The 5,187-nt window shown below is 39.9% G+C and overlaps 1 long non-coding RNA gene across 1 annotated transcript; it reads right to left on the bottom strand.

The window, feature by feature from the left end:
* Positions 1-1,834: 1,834 nt before the first annotated feature.
* Positions 1,835-4,267, bottom strand: LOC103582769. Its single transcript, XR_549783.1, has 3 exons — positions 3,905-4,267; positions 2,473-2,670; positions 1,835-2,000 (listed from the first exon to the last, which is right to left on the bottom strand). It is a non-coding gene; the product is annotated as an uncharacterized LOC103582769 (long non-coding RNA).
* Positions 4,268-5,187: the final 920 nt, after the last annotated feature.

Here is a 5,187-nt window from a genome sequence, read left to right as displayed (position 1 = left end):
CACTCCCAAGCGGCGCACTGTAGCAGTGCGCCACCGGGCCGGCCCAAGGGGGAACTTTCTTTTAAGTGATGTTTCTGAATATGGTCCTATTTCTTAAGCCATCCAAGGAAACTCTGATTAAACAAAATATTCTGGAAATGGGATTTTTCCAGATAACATAAGACAAATCATATGGGTTTAGTCCAAGTTTAAAATCTATTTAAAATGTTTTATTAGACTTTCTTGCCTCAGAAGTGTAGAGCAATGAGCATAATTCTGATATTTCTTTGTGAGTAATAGGAAGAGTCACTCATTCATTTGTTAATCATTCATTCATTCTATAAATATTTATTGTTACTACTAAGTGCTGCACTAAGGGCTGGGCAAACAGTGAGAAGACAGAGGTAGTTTAATGGAGACCAAGAGAAGCTGTGTTCAGGCTGCAGTACCACCACACAGCAAATATGTGAGCCTGGGCAAGGCAGTTATTCTCTCACTCAGTTTCTCATCAGTAAAATAGGGCCTGATAATTATAACATGTATCTAACTTGCCAGGGATATTTGAGCATTACAAAACATAAAAGCACTCAAAAACTAAAGTTCTCCATGAATGGTCATATCATTCAATGCCTGAGAAACTTGCATTGCTTCATAAAAATTATTCCATATGGTCCAAACTTTAGGAGATAAAGCCATTTCTATGCTGACTCTTTATTCTATTAAAAATAACATATTTATTTTTTGTAGTTGACTTTTAAAAATTCTTATCTTTAATCAAAGTAGTAAATACACATGGATGCACAGAGTACAGAAGGACAAGGGAAAAAGAGGCAGTCCCTGACCCTCCCCATCTCCAGCCCACTCTGCAGAGGGAAGCATATGGAACAGTTTCTGTTTTCTGTTCTGCTCATCAATATTGCCCTTATACTGTTAATTTTTTTTTTCCTTTTTTTTGTCTTTTTTCGTGACCGGTAACGGGATCGCAACCCTCGGTGTCGCGCCCGCACCGCACTCAACCAGTGAGCGGACCGGCCTCTATATGGGATCTGAACCCTCGGTGGGAGCACCACCGCGCTCCCAAGTGCCGCACTCTACAGAGTGTGCCACCGGGCCGGCCCTATACTGTTAATTTTTATTCATCCATTGGAGATATTACTTATTTATTCATTGCTTAGGTAGACATCATTTGCTTTTAAAAGAAAGCTCCAACAGGGATATATTTTCTTGTGTTTAACATCTTTCCTCTAAAAGTCCAGTATAGGAAAAATGTTTATTAATCATTTTAGTGAGTTGGCTTCTAGACAGTTGAGGTTTTACTGTGTTTGGCTTTTTCAAGGAGTAAAAAGCACCGTAACATGCTCAAGAAGGCTCTGTGCCTACTCACTGACAACGTCCTTTGCATCTGTAAACCATTGTCCAGTATAAAGATTTCAAACTTTAGCATAATCTATGTATCTTTGGTTTTTAAACACAATGTCACAGTTGCTGGATACAGCCAAGAAGTTAAATGCTTCCTTTGTTTTCTGCTGCATTTTCTCTCCAGGTCCTTCCAGGAGGACACACAGAGCTCCCCCGGACATTTGGATTGCAGACATTGAAGTGGGAAGAGATGTTTCTCTCAATATTTGGGGTTTTGATCCTAGCTGGGGAAACAGTGCTTCATTCCACAGTTAAGAAACTGTGTCTGAACTAAATTTAAAAGAGCAATTTGATTAGGACATTCCTTTGCTTGCGAATTGATGTGCCAATCTTGAGTGGGTACACTGTGCCAGAATGAAAGAATGATCTGGTATGATGTTTAATCAATTATGGATAAAGAGTAAAAATGGATTAAAAAAAAACTACATAATTTTAGTCAATTGATTCCAGCTTCCCATTTGTCACACCTTTATCACATCTGTCAACACGAAGCAAAGTAAACCAAGCAATTTATTTCCTCTCTTCTTCTTGTGAATCCACTGTGTATGTGCCAGGTGTCCAAAGCTGGTGTTTCAGAGGACAGAAAATCAGGGGCCTTATAGCTAGTCAGGAAAAGAGAGGAGGCAGTGTAGGTAAGTGGTTATGAAAAAACACATGTTCTGGTTTCACCCAATGAGACCTTAGTCTTTTAGGGTTGCTGTGGAGATTAAATGAAACAGGCATATAAAGTGCTTAGCACATGGTAAGACTATGGAAATGTTAGGGATTCTAGTCATTATAATTATCTCCAAGACCATCCCAGTGGACAAATGTGTCCCTATCCAGCGGCCCTCAGGACACCTACTATCAGCATTGTGGCTGGTTGGGAATTGCTCAGTCTGTGCTGAGGAAATAGGCGACCCAGTTGGGCCCTCTGCTTGCCAGCCTGTAGAGCACAGGAGTGGCATCACATCTTTGCAGACTGGCCAAACCCCAGATTACATTTGGCATTGCTCATTTGAATGCAGAACACTTTAGGGCTACGAAGGCAAGAGTAGCTGCTCAAAAGGATACACACGGGTTCACAATGCTTACTTTTTTCTTTTTCAGTAAGTTGGTTGTGAATGTTGTCAGACCCTTCTGAACAGTAATTCGTTCTTCATTGTCGCCAGAAGAGGGCACTGTTGTTTTACCCAAACTATGCGCTGTGGTCTTTGGAGCCCCGCTTCTGTGTCCTGTGCTAGTGTCCCATTCCTGGTTTTGTTAGCGGTGGCAGTTTCATTTCTTAGGTGACTAGCAGAAAAAAAAAAAGAAAGAAACTTTTGTCTGTCGTAGGACATATGCAAAAAAAAATTGGGACGTGACAAATTGTTTATATTTTATTAAGCCATAGAAGATTAAGTATGGAATTTTAAAAACAGACAAGCATGACAGAGAAAATGCATTCTGATGAAACCCATCAAGGTTCTGTCTGAAAAACCACTGTCTGAAAAATTAGAATGGACCTTGGTATTCCTGCTCATGTTTGGCATCACAAGTGTCCCAGAAAATGCGTAGAAGAAATTGATGCAGTTTTGGAAACGCTGGGATGATTCCTCCCACTGTGGTAAAACTCAACGTCTTGAAAACAGGAGTCTTTGTTAAGAACAAAGAGACCGCAGTGTTGACTCTCACCCCCTACTTCAGCCTGTGAGGTTTGCCTTTTCCTTTCTTGGCCAACGTGATTATGAGCCACTTCACCATTTTTAACAGGCCAGTTTTTACTGAAGCAATAATGGGCTTCTTTATAATCTTTGGGTGGAAAATGGCAGTTGAAGAAGACCATTTCACAACCTGGGCAGTCTGTGCTCTTCTTCTTCTTTTTTTTTTTTTTTTACTTTTTTTTCCCCCTCATGGTTTTCTTCTACACTAACATTCTAATAAGGGTGACAGGAATTGAGCTCCTTCTTTGCCTATGTTTATGTTATTTTTTCCCCTCATTACTCTCAAGTTTCCCTATATATGACTTCTTTCCATGGTTTTAGAGTTGGAAGGAGACACATTCAAAAGGCAAATACAAGTATGCTGTTGGCAAGCCAAGCCCGTACATACACTGTAAAATCACAGTGGAAGGCTGGAAAAAACCTAGTGTAACTGGGGAATACCCAAGTATTAATACCGTGTCTGTAAATAGACATTTGTTGGATGCATGATTGAGTGGTTGGATGGATGAACGAATGAAACTACAATGTTTTAAATAATTGTAGGGATAAAAAGTGACTTAGAACTATGTGAAAATACATGATTTTTTAAAAAGGTTACTATTTCCTCCTGATATTTCAATATTTCCAAATATCCTCAAGAAAGAAAAAGCAAGTCTTCCAACTTTATTTGGAATTTTATAGCTAATGTTTTCTAAACTTACACACGAGGCTAAAGGAAATTTGTGAGTGCTTGTGTATATGAGTTTATATCCTCGCTCATGTTGTATTTTGAAAATGAGGAGGAGAAATGCTCATGAGAACTTCCTTTAAGACAAGACACTCACCAGCATCTCCCTCTCTCTCTCCTTCTTCATTCTGGTAATGCTAACTTGCAGCTTCCTGATTTAGATTCCTGTCCAGCTGAGCTGTATGCAGTGAGTCAGGTCTGTGCTCACAGCATGCCATAAAATCCGTTTAATATCCATTCAAAGGTGCAAGCTCCTGGACCACAAAGGTCCCTTCTTCTGGTCCCTTCTTCATGCCCAGACATGCTCAGAGACTTGGCATCTTGCCCTGGAAGCAGAGCATATAGGCCAAACAAAACCTTCATTTTCATTGCTTCGAACAACGGTCAATTCTTGAATGTAATTACTTAGAACAAATTAAGAGTTTAGATCCAGAAGCCTTGGGGCACTCAAAAGATTATGGAAAATAGGAGGAAAATGGTTTGAGATTCCCTGGGTTGTGCAGGGCCACGCCTCACAAAGGCCTGCTGTGATTCTGATAGATGGGAGTGAGCTTTCCTAAGCATACCCTACAAGATCTTCAGGGCAGAAAAAAATAGGCGCCTATATTCCATTTATGCTGTGTTTTGGCAGAGCTGCTTTCTTCTAAATACAGCAAGTTATTTCTTTTTTAAATGTGTGATTTCTTAAATACTTTTCCCTTTGTAGCAGCTTAGTTTTTGAAGGTAATGGAGAGTGAAGAATCGTTTCTCCATCACCAACTTAAGATGAATGGTCCCAGTACAAAACATGAAGACAATATCAATAAGAGATGGAAAGAGGCAAAGGCGGACCCCATGAATTTCAGCTTTTATTGTACAAGCTGTCAGCTTCCGGGGTGAGCAAAAAGAGCAAAGCCTCAAATAAACACTCCAAGAGATACGTGAACTCATTCAAGACATGAAAGTATCCCATAACCCAGTGCTACTGAGCACGTGTGGAAATAGGAACTTTGATAAGGATTCAAATCACTTTTACTTAGGAGAGTTACTTGGAAATACTATGGGTTACATAGGAGAGTTACTTGGAAATATCTTAAACAGCTCACTAAGGAATCATTATAAAAGCAAGCATTATATAGCACTCACCACAAGCCAGGCACTGTTCTATGAATTTTACCTTCACTAGTTTATTTAATCCCCCAAACAGCCCTCTAGCCAGGTACTGTTATTTTCCCATATTGCAGATTAGGAATCTAAGGCACCAAGATATTATAATACTTGTCTCCCAGACACCCAGCTAGTAAATGCAGAAGCAGAAATTCAAGCTTGGTTCTGGAGTCTCTGCCCTTACCCACTTACCCACTAAAAATAAAATACTATGTGGACATAGACTGGAGCTTA

Source organism: Galeopterus variegatus, unplaced genomic scaffold (assembly GCF_000696425.1).
Source record: "Galeopterus variegatus unplaced genomic scaffold, G_variegatus-3.0.2 Scaffold17812, whole genome shotgun sequence".
Lineage (NCBI taxonomy): Eukaryota > Metazoa > Chordata > Mammalia > Dermoptera > Cynocephalidae > Galeopterus > Galeopterus variegatus.
The sequence above is the reverse complement of the archived record's forward strand: the minus strand, read 5'-3'. Positions and strand labels throughout refer to the sequence as shown.